Source organism: Acinonyx jubatus, chromosome E1 (genome assembly GCF_027475565.1).
Source record: "Acinonyx jubatus isolate Ajub_Pintada_27869175 chromosome E1, VMU_Ajub_asm_v1.0, whole genome shotgun sequence".
In the NCBI taxonomy this organism is placed as follows: Eukaryota; Metazoa; Chordata; class Mammalia; order Carnivora; family Felidae; genus Acinonyx; species Acinonyx jubatus.
In genome coordinates, this window is record NC_069397.1 from 56,928,846 (window position 1) to 56,944,331 (window position 15,486).

At 60.9% G+C, this 15,486-nt stretch overlaps 1 long non-coding RNA gene across 4 annotated transcripts; it reads left to right on the top strand.

The window, feature by feature from the left end:
- The first annotated feature begins 243 nt into the window (after positions 1-243).
- LOC113597003 (uncharacterized) lies at positions 244-9,254 on the top strand. Of its 4 annotated transcripts, none has more exons than XR_008294013.1 (5): positions 244-1,477; positions 2,065-2,176; positions 2,608-2,724; positions 6,949-7,075; positions 7,442-9,254. It is a non-coding gene; the product is annotated as an uncharacterized LOC113597003 (long non-coding RNA). The 4 variants fall into 4 exon arrangements; XR_003417841.2 differs by lacking the exon at positions 7,442-9,254 and having other exon boundaries at positions 244-556; positions 1,309-1,477; positions 6,949-7,366; XR_008294012.1 differs by lacking the exon at positions 7,442-9,254 and having other exon boundaries at positions 6,949-7,366.
- Positions 9,255-15,486: the final 6,232 nt, after the last annotated feature.

A 15,486-nucleotide genomic window follows, 5' to 3' on the forward strand; every position in this document is an offset into this window, starting at 1 on the left:
TTTCAGGTTCCCCTCCCTGGAAGCACGGGGAGTGGGGGGGGGGGGCGGCTGGAGGCTCAGGTTTCCCCCCACCATCCTCTGCTTCTTTGGTGCTGGCAGTGATTGGCCGTGGCCATGATGTCATCGCCTAATCCAAACAGAAGGGGGGTTGGTGCTGGCTGGCGTCCCCATGCTGAGTGCAGCAGTAAATTTCATTTCAAGGCTATGATTAGGACGGTGCCCAAGAATTTCCTTTCTCTCTCCTTCCCTCCCCTCCTCTCCCCTGGCCCTCTCTTCTCCGGGATGCTGAAGGTTCGCCCGGTGGCCAGCACCGGTCCAGGCTCTTGCCGCCTTCCGTGAGGCTCCGTGACCAGCCCTGGCATGTACGGGCTCGGTCCCAGCCCCGAGACGGCACCCAGGGAGCACGGGGTGAGAATCCCTAAGGGCGCTCGTTCAACCTTGAGCTGAAACGTCAGAACAACAGAGAGAGCAGGGGTGGGGTGGCCCTGGTCATCAACGAAAAGATCGGAAGACAGCAGAGCCATGAGAGGCAAGGAGAAACACAGGTCCTTAGAAAGTGAGTCGTTGGGTCCTTATGGCCATCTCCAGATGGTTTCTGGAGTTTGGGTCTGGCCCACTGGCACCTTCAGCCCCTCCTTGGCTGGGGGGACCTGCCGGGCTCCGCACCCTTTGGTGACTGCGTCTGACGCCAAAGGGACGGTCCAGCCCCCAGAGGCAGGTGGGACCATGGGAGTGGTTCCACACCATATCCCCCTGCTTCTCTCCTCTTCCCGGGGACCCCAAGCTCTGTCCTAGGGTTCCTGGCCCCAGAGGCAAGCCTGAGAGCCAGCCACCTGAGTGTCCCCTGCATTCTCCAGCTGCCACTCAGCACACCCCCAACAAGTGTGACCTAGATGCCCACGGGGGAGGCGCTGGGGTCTGGGGGTGGTGATGTTCCTGCACCGAGCGCACTGTGGGTCCTCGTCATTGCTCCCTTATCACATCGGACTGTGGTCTGACTCCTCGGGGACGTGGGGGGGGGGTGTCCACGTTCCCCGACCCCCGACCTCCGGCAGACCCGAGCACTCCTTCCCCACCGAGCCTTGGTGTGGCCCAAGATCCCTCCTCGCTGTGCCCCAGGCCGCGGGCCCAGCCAGCCGAAGGCGGCGCCCAGTGGAGTTGCGTGGAGAATGGGTCGCCCTAAGAGGGAGCGGAGATGGACATGACCCGGTCATAGCTCACTGTCTGGCCTCCTTAGGCCCCTTGCGTGTCCCCTAGCAGGTTACTCGTCTTTGTGTCTGTCTTCCCCTTGACTCCCTGCTCCTTAAGGTTATGGCTCATTTGTTCATTCATCGATTCAGTGAGGATGTATTGGGCACCCGCCATCTGCCAGGCCTGTGCAGGTGCCGGGCGCCCAGAGGGAACAGACGTGGCCCGGTTCTTCCTCCAGCAGCAACCGGCTGTTAGCAGAAACGCGGACAGAAACAAATTCAAGCAGGTGCGGGTGCTTGATGGCACAGCAAGGGCATTGGCGGAGGGCGGGGGCAGGTGGTCTGGGACGCTCGCTGGGATAAACGAGACCTACAGGGTGGTCGGAGTTGTCCCATAGGGGGCAGGGGCGGTGCAGAGGACTCTCTTCCAGACGCAAGCCTGCTTGCGTGAAGTCACATGGGCAGGAGGGCATGGGGGGGGGGGGGGGCGCTCCGCGCAGACCTGGGGTGGGAGCTGGGCCCGGGCTGTGGTCATGGCGGATCTGAAGGTACAAGGTGGGGGACAGACAGGCAGCAGCCGTCGGTGGTCACTCACTGCGGAGAATGATTGGAAACACATGTCCCGCCGAGAGAGTGCACATTTATTACTCAGAGCCGAGGGTTCTTGGACCACAAGGGAGTCAACAGGGAGAGGCGTGGGGAGGGGGCACGGCTGGCGGCGGGCCGTGGGGAGGGGCTCGGGGCTCCCTTCCTGGCGGGACTCGGGGCTCGCTGTCTGCACCTTGACATCCTTTGCAAGACTGCTTCTCCACCCTGGCCGTGTTCCTTCTTGCTACTTTAAAAAAAAAAACATTGTATTATGAAACCTCGCAAGCATACTCACATGGAGGGAGAGCCACCCATCCCCAGCTTCCAGAACCATCAGCTCATCAGCACCGGCCCCAGTGGGATCTTCTGAAGCAAATCCCAGATGTTGTAGTTCCTGGGTAAATACGGGAAGAGCTTTTTTTTTTTTTGGAAGGGTTATCTACTCTTCCTCTGTGTAGAGAAGCACGTTAGCTTTATTTCATGAGGCTTTATGTTAGGACCAGACTTTTTTTTTCTTCTCTTAGGGCAAAACCAGCTCCCCAGAGACAGAAAAATCAGGGTTTCTCTCCCATCACCGGCTGAGAGAAGCTTGTGCGCGATCGCTTAACCTCTCCCATCTCTGCTTCCTTGTTTGGAAAAACGGGACCCTCCTAGCAGTGCTGTCTAGAGGAGAGTGTAGGAGGGGGCCCAGGGCGTGGCAAGTCCTGGACGCCACTGGTGTCACGGGGCCAACAAAGAGCAGGCTGCATAAACTGGCAGGTGCTGGACCCAGGATTCAAACCCAAATCTGCCACACTCCAAAATTTGCTGCCTTTTTCTTTTCCACCAGCCATATGCCCAATCAGGGTCCACTGAACTAGGCTGCCCGGTGACTTCTGCTTGTGACCCGGAAGGCCTCTCTGCCCTGAACCCCCTCCCTTGGACACCAGGGTTGGAGGAGACCCAGGTAAGCACTTTCTTCAAGAGCTCAAGGCCCCTGGGAATGAGCAGAAAAAGGGGCTTTCCAGCCAGCGGGAGGGACAAGAGGAGGACGCCCTCCTCTTGGAGGCGCGTGAGGAAGGCTCTTCCCACCTGGGGAAGCCCAGGTGCCCTAGTGAAACTGTCTGGATCTTTGGGCTTTAAGGAATAAATATCCAGGTGGGATGTTTAGCCAAAGTGGGCTTTATTGGAAGGAAGCAGAGAACGCGGTGAGACTGACAGGTGCAGCTGTGCATCCGGGACCTGAGAGCCCCCAGGGCTCCTTCCCCCTTCCTCCTCTTGCTCCCCTGGGTGACTCAGCTCGGCCCCTCGCCTCTCCCTGGCTCTCCTGGTCCGGCTGCTCCCCTACAACCTGCCGGCCCTTTGGTTCAAAGCCTGTCATCCAGTTCATTCTCTGCTAGGGTCCCATTCTTATCAGTGTGGATCTGACCGGCCAGCCAGGGTCAGGCAGCTGGACAGGGCCTAGATCTGAAGGACAGGCCTGCTCAGAAGGGGAGTGGGAACAGCCCCTCCAAGAGGGAGGGAAGGCAGGGCCCCCACAAGGAGACACTCGGGTGGGGAGGGGGACGTGAGGCCCTTGACTCCCTGCCTGGGAGGCCCTCATACCCTTGAACCCTGTGGCAGAGGGAGAAGGCATTCAGGGGGTGGGCCTCTGGAAGGCCAGACGCCAACCCCCTGGCATGGTGGCCTGGGAGAGGTTTGGTCTGCCAGAAGGGCGCCGTGGGGCCTTGGGACGCCTCAGAACCTGATAGGGGAGAGAACCTTACTCAAGCTGGATGAGGTCCAAACCCTGGCCTTGCCCGTGGCCACAGCCCCTGGGGCAGCTGTGGAGGCCAGCAGCTGGCCCAGGCTCGGACGTCGCCTGAAAGGCATGTCCGGGGCTGCTACTCCCTAATCGGCTGCCAAAGAAAATATTTTCTGCAGGTTCCTTGTGAGCTGAGAATGAAAACACAGCACCCAGCAGGGCGGGTTGGGGGATGGGGGTGAAAGGCCTGGCTTTCTCTGAGGGTCCGGAAGACACTGGGGGATGGCGTCACTCAGGCACAGCTGGACGGCCAGGCCTGGAGGCCCAGGGGGTGGGGCAGGTGAGCAGAGACGCCGAGGGTGGGGAGCGCCCAGGACCGGGGCGGAAAATGGGATTGTTGGAAAAGTTGTGTGCTCTAAAAAGGCCAAGACGACATGACTCAGGCTGAACCTAAAAATTCCAGGGAGGAGGGCACTCGACAGGACTTCTTGGTGGGGGGGGGGGGGTTCCTGCAGGAACTGTGGCTTCAACAAAACAGAACAAGCATAACAGCTTCTAACAGGCCGAGGCTTCAAAGTTCAGATGAACAGAAAGAAAAAATACACCAAGTCGTAGGATCGGAAAGAAACACTGTTCACATTTGGGCATCTGGCATCCATTTCTAAAGAGTGCGTGTGTGCGTGCGTGTGTATGTTTTCATACATAGAGGAACACACGGAGAGCAAGTGATGTTGCATGTTCTATTTCGTAGCTTGCTTACTGTAAACCTGGGGAAGGTATCGCGAACATCTTTCGGTGCCATCAAATGGCTTCCCGCAGCATCAGTTCTAACATCTGCATGGCATTCTGGTGTGGACGGTCCCCGGGAGGCAGGAAGAAGTTTCCAGGGGCAGCTCCAGGCTTCATGGTCCTTATAGCTCCCGGTCCCAAAGAGGAAGCAGGTGGCCTCAGCCGTTGCTATGGCAAAAGACCCAAGGAAGGCTCTGATTGGCCAGGCTTGGAGCCTGTGCCCATCCTTGAGCCAATCACTGTAGCCAGTGGAGTGAAGGGCCGTGACTGGCCAGGCCTGGACCACGTGCCCATCCTGTAGCCAGGAGGGGGGTGAGGGAAAGGATGCTTAGCAGACAGAAAGCATAGAGCTCCCCCCGCCCCCCGACGGCCGACCAAAGGGCCAAGAGACGTGGTCCTTATCCAGAAGAGGCTTATAGTTCGAGGAGACCCATAAACACACAGGACCCACCGAAACAAGGGGTAAATGCCCACATGCCCAATAGCGGGAGGTTGCAGGTTGCAGAGCAGACCTGTGTCGGGGTCCTCCTTCCACCAGGACGCTGGCCAATCTCCTCACTTCTCCGGACTCGGGTGTCCTCATCCGTAACACGGGAACGATGGCCTGTGCCGCACCCGTCGGGGTACGGGGAGACCGGCCCTCGCGGGCATGAGCGGGAGTGCAGTCTGGAGCCTGGCACGTAGCGCGGGCTGGGTAGGTGGGAGTTAGCGGGGCTGCAGAAGTGCCTGAAGAAGCTTCGGTGTGCAGGGTGGGTTCGTCGTAACGAGAGGTGGAAACAACCCCAGTGTCCGTCACTGTGATGGCCGGATAAGGACGTGGGTACCCGTAACGTGGATACTATGTGGCCACAGAAAAGCACACAGCACCGACTGCTGCTACGACGGGGATGAGCCTCAAAACCGTGCAAGGAGCCGGCCGCACACACGGCCACGTACTGCACGATTCCCTCCACCCGACGGGTAAGCCTGTAGAGACCGAGTCCGTTAGGGCTGCAGGGCTCCGAGGGGAGGGGAGGGGAAGACGGCGGCGACCGGCTAAGGGCACAGGTTTTCTTTTGGAAATGATGGAAATGTTTTAGTTTTTAAAAATTCTTTAAATGCTTATTTTTGAGAGAGAGAGAGAGAGACAGAGCACGAGCGGGGGAGGGGCAGAGACAGGGAGACACAGAAGCCGAAGCAGATTCCAGGCTCTGAGCCGTCAGCACAGAGCCCGACGCGGGGCTGGAACCCATGAACCAGAGATCACGATCGTGAGCCGACGTCAGACGCTTAAGCGACTGAGCCCCCCAGATGCCCACGTGAAAATGTTTTAAGGTGAACCGTGGAGGCGGTTGGAGAGCTGTGAATATCGTTGTCAATCATGCAGCCGTGCCCTTCCAATGGATGAATTACACGGCATCCGGATCGTGCGTCAGTAACCGCCAAAAAGGAAGGAGAAAGGGGTTTGAATAGTGGGGTTTGGGCCAGGGGGAGGGGAGGGCCTGCCCGAGGCGGAGAGGGGAGCCAGCCTGACTTGTGGGCAGGACGTGGCGAGCTCAGGCTGGCAGGGGCAGGGGGCACCCAGGGAGAGGCTGGCGGGGAGGCTGAGGCGGAGGGCGGGGTGGGGGGCCAGCAGGAGGCCGCTCGTGAGAGGAGCCGGGGTTCCGGCTTCTCCCTCAGGCCACAGTGTCCGGACACAAGGGGACAGCTCCTCAGGCTCGCCAGGGGGTCGTTGGGCACAAGACGGGGCGGGGCGGGAGGAGGGGAAGGTTCGAGCCGTGTGCTCCCGGGAAGAGAGGTTTGGCAACACCCGGTACTTTGCTTGCTTGGGAGCCACACTGGTGCACGGTGATCTGAGCAGCAAGGCACGAGTCTGCTGGCGTGGCTCCTGGCCTCGGACCCCAGGCTGGGAGTCGTGGGCAGCCGGGAGGAGAACAGGAGGGGAGCTTGGCTCCTCGTTGGAGGCTGGCAAAGGCAGAGATCCGCTGGCGGGGGAGCAAACCAAATCAAAGCCGCGGAAGACGGGGGAGGGGCGGGAAAAGGTGGGGGAGTCAAGCACATGGGGTGGGAGCGGGTGACGATGGGGGGACTCCGCGGGGGGCGGGGGGGGGCGGCTGCCACGGGCACTGTGCAAAGCGGGCTGGGCAAGGTGCCGGGGCCCTCCTGAGGCCTGAGTGTAATACCTTCATTAAATCTGCAGTATTCGTCATTTTCACGGAACCGAGCTTAGGTCTTAGGGTAAGTTTAGTTTTACGGGAAATTGAGCAGAGAGCGCGGGGTTCCCTGCTGTTATCACCTGACGCAGTGTGACACATGGGTCTGCTGGGACGCTGTGACAAACACGCCCCAGACCGTGCCGGCGGCTCCCACCGCAAACAGCTGTCTCACACATCCGGAGGCTGGATGCCTGACACTGGGGGGCCGGCGGTGGCCGAAGGGGCGAGGGAGCCCTCGGGGGTCTCCCTTACGAGGGCACTTACCCCTCATGAGGCTGTCCCCTCATGACCTGATCCCCCCCCCCCGCCAAAGGACCCACCTCCTAAGACCATCTCGTTGCGGGGGTAGGATTTCAACGTGAATTTGGGGGGCGCACACATATTTGACTGGATGGCTCGATTGAACCAGTATTGATTATCTTCTTTGTTTTTAATTGTTTTCGATGTTCATTTATTTTTGAAGGGGGGGGGCAGAGCATCTCAAGTGTGGGCTCCATGCTGTCAGCACAGAGTCGAACATGGGGCTTGAACTCATGAACCACCTGATCATGACCTAATCTGAAGGCGGACCCTTAGCTGACTAAACCCAGGTGACCGCCTCTGTGTGACAGCACCCTCCCCCGTGCGGGGGGACAAGAGCACCTCTGGGGGAGCATGGAGGGAAACGGGCTGGGTCTGGGCCACGCTCCCGACGCCGCTGAGATCCTCCGTCCTCCCGACCCTCGGCTGCACCGCCACGCGGGACGGAGAACGAGCCGCGAACCCCTGGTGGCCCCCAGGGCCGCAGGAAGCGCTGGGCTCGGTGGTCTCGTGAGCCCTGTGTCCCGGAAGTCTCCCCCAGCGTCCTCATCTGCACGGATGCAGTGAAATAACGGGGGGTGGGGTGGACGGGGTTGATGCAGAGGCCTGTGGCCCGAGGGACGGGCGGCCCTGACGACTCCAGTGACCCATGACAGGAAGGCATCTACGCGAGGCTGGTGTGCTAGCGGCAAGTCCCGAGCAGGGTGTGACGATCTCGAACGGCAGAGAGTCCCGGGGCCACCCAAGTTCCAGCCGTTCTCAGACGCGTGACCCCACAACCCGCCTCCCCAGGCCCGCCGCGGCCCTCGTCCCGTCCTCACGTGCACGGAGCCGCACGTGAGACGGGCAGCTCACCCACTTGTGCTGGGGGCTCGGGGCTGAAGCCTCTGCTGATCTTTGGGCGCCTTGGGGCGGGGGGGCTCAGCCGGTCCAGCGTCCGACTGCGGCTCAGGTCACGATCTCTCGGTCTGTGAGTTCAAGCCCCGCGTCGGGCTCTGTGCTGACAGCTCGGAGCCCGGGGCCCGCTTCCCATTCTGTGTCTCCCCTCTCTCCCTGCCCCTGCCCTGCTCACACTCTGCCTCTCTTTCTCTCTCTTGAAAAATGAATAAATGTCAGGAAAAACATTTTTAAAGCCTCTGCTGGTCTCCAGCCAGGGAGTCATGACAGGTGAGATTCTCTGCCACCCTCCCCCCCTCCAATGGGTCATCCCCCAAGCTCCAGCTGCTTGAGGGGTGAGTGCCTGTGCCCCCCCCCCCCCACCGGCCTTACAGTGAACATCGTGTGACCCCTGCATGGGGAGATGCCAAGGCCACTTTTTGTTGAAATGCAACACACATGCAGAGAACACAGACCTTAAGGATGGATGGAGCTCGGTCCATCCCTGCCGTGTGCACACAGCTCACGACCACCGTCCAGAGCAAGAAATGGCCCGTCACCAGCACGCATGGAGCACCACCTCCTGCGTGTCCCCTCCGGGTCACTCCTCCCTGCTTAGACCTCGGCCCTGACCACCGGCACCGGGACTCACTCTGCCAGTCTTCTATTTTAGGCCAGGCCGCCTCAAACACACATTGTGCCAAAAACCTGTCCGGTCATCTCCGCAAAGATGATTTTATTGGCTTAGAAAATACGTACTCACGGCTTGGTTCAGTTAGACTTTGAATTTCTAAGCAACCGTCCGTCTGTCTTTATCCGTATCGGGTGACCATGTCAGAGGAAAAGTCAGCAACATCCAGAATGATCCAACCCCTCCCTTCCCTTTCTGGGGGAGCACCCTGGGACAGGACAGAAGCACAGGCGACACATGAGGGGAAGTTCCACTCTCCGGGACAACGAGAAGATGTCAGACGTCGTGATGGCCCTGAGTCGACAGGCCCTGGGACCCTGCTTCTGGGCTCCCTGTCAGGTGACGTTTTCAAACCGTTCTTGTCTACACCTGTCGAGTGTGGGTTTTCTTTCACTGGCAGGCCAGACAAAGGGCCAGCGTCAGGACAGGAGCCGGGGTCTCTCAGGCGGGTGAAGAAGGCCCTGAGCCCGGGACGGCGACCGGCTGGTTCTGGCGGAAGGGCCGCGACCCGGGGGCTCAGGCCTTGGGCGCCCACACTCCCCGGGTGCAGAGGGAGCCGGCCGGGTATGCTTTTGTCAGACCGACTCTCAGAACACGCTTGTTTTCGAGGCTTTCTTTTATCGGTGCTCCGCAAAGCCGCTTCACGTGCAAAAGCTCCCCCATAGCCTGGGTGTGGGAGGGAATCTGACTCATGAGAAGCCGGCCTCGAAGGGTGGCGGCGTGTCCTGGGCTGAGGCCACAGCCATCACCAGGCAACGCGCTGATAACAGAACAGCACCAGCGGCCTCCTCCCGCTGCCCTGGGAAGACGCACGCGCCTGCCCTCTTCCACCGAGGTCGCCTCTGGAGGGACTCCAGGGCAGCCTCCTTCCTGCATTTCAGCTTTGAAAATGACAGGCAAGGGGCGCCTGGGTGGCTCAGGCGGTTAAGCATCCGACTTCGGCCCAGGTCGTGATCTCGCGGTCCGTGGGTTCGAGCCCCGCGTCGGGCTCTGTGCTGACGGCTCGGAGCCTGGAGCCCGCTTCCCGTTCTGTGTCTCCCTCTCTCTCTGCCCCTCCCCTGCTCACTCTCTGTCTCTCTCTGTCTCAAAAATAAATAAACATGATAGTAAGTGCTCAATGAATGTGGCTCTCGGGGACACTGTGATTACATCCTGAGCTTCCCCTTCCTTTTCTGGGGGATTTTGCTGGTTTCGTTTGGAACCCACACCTCCTCACACATCCCGGACACCATGGGGAGAGCTGAGACTCCCCTGTGCCCTGGCTTCAGTTACCAGGTTGGTGCTGGGCGTGGGCCCCAAAGTGGCTCAGTGGGAACAGAGAAGACGTCCGCGGGGGGTTGTGGCTGATGAGGTTTTCCAAGATGTCCACACCCGTAGCTCCGACCCCACATGGTCCTCGTCAGGGCAGCCTCGACACTCCTCCAGGAAGTGGTGGGACCTGCGGCCCCTCCCCCGAAGCTGGGCAGGCCCTCGTGAGGCCTCGAGCAGCAGAGTCCGATGGAAGTAACTTGGTGTGACTTCCGAGGCCAGGTCCTAAAGACGCCGTGCCCTTCGGCCTCGTCTCCTTGGAACCCAGCCACCGTGCTGGTAGGGAGTCCGAGCAACTCTCCCTGAGCGGGGCTGAGGCCCCCAGTCCAGAGCCCCCCCTGGGTTCCCGGCCAGGAGCCACATGGATCTGCGGGCCTTGTGGGCGAGCCATCTTGAAGTGGACCCTCCAGCCCCCGGCTGATCTGCCCCAGCAGATGCCACACAGAACAAGGCTGACCGCCTTCTTGCTGAGCCCAGCCCGGATCGCCGATTTATGAGCAAAATAAAAGATTCAATCACCAGGTTTTGGGGTGATTTGTTATACAGAAATAGATAACCGGAACAGGAGTTCTGAAAGAAAAGGTTCAGTCTGCCTTTTATAATTTTTTTAATGTTTACTTATTTTTGAGAGAGAGAGACAGAGAGAGAGAGAGTGAGGCGGAGGGGCAGAGAGAGAGGGAGACACGGAATCTGAAGCAGGCTCCGGGCTGTCAGCGCAGAGCCCGACATGGGGCTCAAACCTCTGAACCGTGAGACCGTGACCTGAGCCGACACCAAGAGTCAGATGCTTAACTGACTGAGCCACCCAAGCGTCCCTCGTCCTGCCTTTTAAATGCAGCATGGGGGGTGCCTGGGTGGCTCAGTCGGTTAAGCGGCCGACTTCGGCTCAGGTCACGATCTCGCGGTCCGTGAGTTCGAGCCCCGCGTCGGGCTCTGTGCTGACCGCTCAGAGCCTGGAGCCTGTTTCCGATTCTGTGTCTCCCTCTCTCTCTGCCCCTCCCCCGTTCATGCTCTGTCTTTCCCTGTCTCAAAAATAAATAAACGTTAAAAAAAAATTAAAAAAAAAAAATAAATGCAGCATGGAGCTGGAGCCACTGCAGCCTTTTTGGCGCCATGAAGGGGAGCGGTATGAGCATGAAGAGGCTGCTACAGGAAGCAGAAAGGAGCACTGGCCTTGCACCAGGCCCCTCAGACACGGCCGAACTCGGCTCAGCGAGCCACGATGCCACCGGCTTCCGCACGTCCCCGTTAATGCCCACAAAACACCCTCTCCAGAGGCTAAGCCTTTCTGAAGTGGATTCGTTCTCATAATCCCAAAGCACCCTGGCTGCTGTAGACACAATCACTACCACGGTGGCTCCACGGGCCACGGGCCACGTGGCCACGGCCACGACACGAAGGGCTCTGCAGCGTGGCCCGTGGCCACGACACGAAGGGCTCTGCAGCCAAGCTTCCAGGCAAGAGAAGGTGAAGGCCAAGGCCATGGGTCTGGGGAAGGGCGTTGCCGAGGGGCAGTTCACAGGTGCCGGGCTCGGTACTACTCGCTCTAGAACGAGATCCCAAACACCACCCCTGTCGGGCAAAGACGCGACTATCGGAGCGTCTTGAAGAAACGGCCCCCACGGGGCTGAAACCGTCCTTTCCCGCTGTCCTCACTGCCCGGCTGCTGCGGGGAGTCGGGGGAGGGTTAGAGATCTCCCAGCAGGATGTGGGACAAGACTGGGAGCCTCGGTGGAAGCTTCTAGGCCCAGACGGTTCGGCAGCTTCGGGGCTGGGCCGCTGCTCCTGCCCTCGAACGCACGCCTCTCCGGGTCCCGGCCCGCCGTCCTCCCTACATTCGCTCTTGTTCCGTCCCCACCCAGACTGACCTCAGCCCATCCCACCCTCCAGCAGAGCTGGGGCGGCCTCCCCGCCCCCCCAGCGCCCCCTCACACAGCTGGTAGTTGTTACCGCAAGGCCTCAGATGTTTACCAAAGCTCTGCATTCTCTCTCCTCTGGCGACGCAGAGTCTTAAAGGGGCCCAGCTAGTTTTCCTCCTCGTGGGCCTCGGGGACCCCTCTCCCTCTGGACGCCCTCTGGGGGCGCCCTCTTGACCTTGTGCGGGCAGCAGGTGCCCGGGTCGGGACGGCCGGGGCCAGCCGATGATGACTCCCCCGGTGGCCGGCACCTGGGGCCGTGGTGGCCGGGCCACCCTGACTGTTGGAGGGGACCCACCGCACTGGCCTCCTTTCCTCATGGGCCGGAGGGTGCGCACCCACCCTTCCCCCCCCCCCCCCAGGAAACCCAGGACACGTCCCCGACACCCACTTCTCGGAGGACAGCACAGCCAGCTCCTGCGGCCGGGCCTCCTCCCTGACTGGGTGAATAAACACAGGCGCCCCAGGGTTTGGGCAGCCCACAGCCCAGAAACACCCCACCGTGCCAAATTGGAGTAAAGCCTTCTTAAAGGAGCTGAAGCTTTTAAGCATTTTCCGAAATCCACGGACCTCGCGTGAGACCGGGCAGGCTGCCCAAGCCTCGATCCGAGGGACCCCACCAAGGTCTCAGGGAGCTGACTGGCCCAGTGGGGGGGCCGGGGGGGCAGCTGGCCCGACCCATGTGTGGTCAGGGGTGAGTCCTCCTCACGTCCCCAGGCCGGGGCCGCCGAGGAGGGCAGACCAGATGCACCCCGGCCGCTGGGGCCGGCCCGCCTCCCCTCCCCGAACCCCCGTCAATGCACAGCCTTGGAACCATTGCGAAGCCAGGACCCCAAATGTGCAACCGTGCCTGCGATCCAGAGTGCGGGGGTGGGGGAGTTTGCGGCTGGGCCCCGTGACGGGAGGGCACTGAGGTCTCCGACCTGGGTCCCTAACCGAGTCAAGATTCCCGGAGGGCCTCGCACAGAGCTGAGCTCCCGGAAGCATCTGGTAATGTTCGTGTCCCCCTACAAATTCACACGCTGGAAACTAACCCCCAGTGTGATGGTGTTAGGGGGTGTCACCTCTGGGAGGTGTTCAGGTCGGAGGGCGGAGCCTTAGGGATGGGATTAGTGACCTTATAAAAGGGACCCCTGGGCCTCCCTCACCCCTTCCTCCCTGTGAGGACACAGCAGACCAAGACGGCTATCTCCGAACCAGGAAGGTGGCTCCCACCAGGCACCAAATCTATTGGCACCTTGATCTCGGATGTCTAGTCTCCAGGCTGAGGGGAGCGAGTTCCTGTCGTTTCTGAGCCACCCGGTCTGCGGGTGGCTCTGTTAGAGCCGCCTGAGCGTGCAGAGACAATGCCCTCGCCATTGTGATAAGAGGGACCGTGACATCGGAAGCCTTCAGATACCCTTTCACGTGGTTCTGACGACAGTCCCCGGAGAGAGGCGGCGTGTCAGTGCGCACGTCACGGTCGCCAAGCCGGGGCCCCGAGAGGGGAAGCCTTCTGCCTGAGGTCACCCGGCCGAGACGGAGACCTGACTCGCCGCCCAGAACTCAGAGATCACCTTGCTTTTGTGTGGTTACAGCCTCCGAGCGAGCAGAAGGTGTGGCCACGGGGGGTGGGGGCTCCCTGGTTATCCTGGTGCAGGCGGGGGCTCCGCTTCCAGATGGGCACAGGACTCCTCGGGGCCTCCTGGTGAAGCCGATGTCATAGGCGGCTGCCCTCTGAGACGAGGGCGTGGGGAGGGGGCGCCCAAGGCCTCCCTTGGGGAACGCACCCGGCCGAGGGCTTGGGCCTGGCCCTGGTGGCAGAGCAGGGAGTCGGGAAAGCCGCCAGCCCCGCGAGATGGGATGGCGAGAAGGTCAAACGCAGGCCTTCTCACCATTGCCACCCCCGAAGTCTCCGTGTTGCCAAGGCAACGCTCCCCATCCCCGCACGGGGCTGCCGTGACTGAAGCACAAAGCCTCTTGCACGCGGCTCCCGGGAAAGGGCTGGAGGCTGGTCTCATGGGGAACGGCTGCTCAGGGCACCGCACACAAGGAATTGTAAGGGCTGCCCTCGGCCACCGCGCCTGGCTGGTATCCGTGAGCATAAACTGGTAATGGCAGGCCGGGTTGTTTCCCTGAGTTCTGTGGGCCCTTCCAGCAAACGATCAAGCCTGAGCAGGGGGTGGTGGGAACCCCCCTGGGGATCCGCGATTGGCATCTGAGGTGGGAGTGGTCTCCTGGGCTCCTAAGGAGCCCTTAGCCTGTGGGGTCCGCGCTGACCCCAGGCAGCTGGTATCTGACGGCCGGAGAAGGGTCAGAAACAAAGTCCTCCGGGAGGTATCAGGAAGCAGGGTCCTCCACAACCCTCAGTGTGACAACTTTCAGTGTCAGAGGGGTGGTGACAGCGGCACAGAGGGCAGGGGTTTCAGGAACGCTCAGAGCCCCCCCGGGGGGTTCCCACCTGCAGCCACCGCAGCTGTCACGGGGTGGAGACCCGGGCTCTTGCATTTGCGGGAGCTGGCGTCTCTGGGGCTCTGGAACGCAGGCCAGGCGCTTCCCCAGGGCTCCTGACTCGGAAGGGCTGGGGCAGTCCCGAGAATTTGCATTGCTGACAAGTTTCCCAGGCCACGCTGATGCTGCTGATGGGGGACCCCGCGGTGAAAACCGCTGGTCTAGATGATCCCATCGGAAGTTGACTTAAGCTGGCCCAATGTTCCACAGCCGTTTTGTTTCCTCTACTTGGGACTTGACTCGAGGTCCGTGTTCTAAGTGGATTTCTCCCCCAGGGTGTAGATGTGGTCTTGGAGGAGGGGGGGCGTAGGTCTGACGGACCGTGTGTTTGAACGCATGGGTTGGTTCCTTCATCCGACCAAGATGTCAAGGCTGACCGTGTTCCCGCTCTGTGCTGGGCATCCCTGGGATCCGACCTCGGAAAGAAGAATTCCGTCTAGTGGCCGCAGAGACACGGGTGGGGATGGCCATGCCCTGTGGAAGGATTGTGGCAGGGGGACATGTCGTGTGTCGTGGGCACAGGGCCGGGCAGCTGACTCGGCGAGGAGGACAGAGAAGCGTGCCCAGAGGTCCTGCGTCTAAGGCGCTGGGCCCCAAAGTGTGGTCTGAGGGAGCTGGTTAGAGGTGCAGAACTTCAGGCCCCCTTCCGCCAGACCCCTGAGATCTGAGAGGCCCTCAGACCTGAAGGATGCGTAGGAATTACCCGGTAAAGAGGAAGAGAAAGAATGTTCCAGAAGAACATTCTGGTCCGTGTGCGCTCTAAGAGGGAAAACAAGTTCCACCGACCAGAGCAGGATGTGGGGGTGGGTGTTGGCGGTAGAGAAGCATCTTTCCTTGTGAAGGGACCACGACTGGGGACACTCTTGGTGGCTCTCCTCCACTTGTCCGGGGCCTCCAAGCCTCTGTCCGTCAGGTTGGGAGACTTCCAGTGGGTCCTCTCACTGGTAAAAGTGGGGCATCATTTTGCTACAGCTCCAAGAACAGATTTGCACCTTAGGAAGTCTGCTCCCGCTTCCCTGCGGTGGCACTGTCACTCGGGCAGCACTGTCACCGGACGATGGCAGAGCTGTGTGGCGGGGAGGCTCCGGAAAGGAGAGGCAGGTCGCTCTGGGTTCAGGGTGGGGACATGACAGATGGAAGGGAGGCGGAAGGGTTGGGAAGCCGGCAGGGTCCCCTCTGCACAGAGGAGCCTGGGGCTGGGGATAAGGGGCCCCAGTCCGCTCAGCTCTGCAGCTGAGGACGGGGGCTCAGGTGCGCGGCCCGCTGGCCGGTCTCGTCCGACTGCCCCGTGGCCATCCCCAACAAGCGCCAGCTTTGCGTCCCCGTCTCACTCTGATGGTTAGAATGCGCCTTGTCACATTACACCAAAACCTGTGCCCCGGTGGCTTCCCTGCCTCGGCCCTCGGATCTTTGAAAGAGG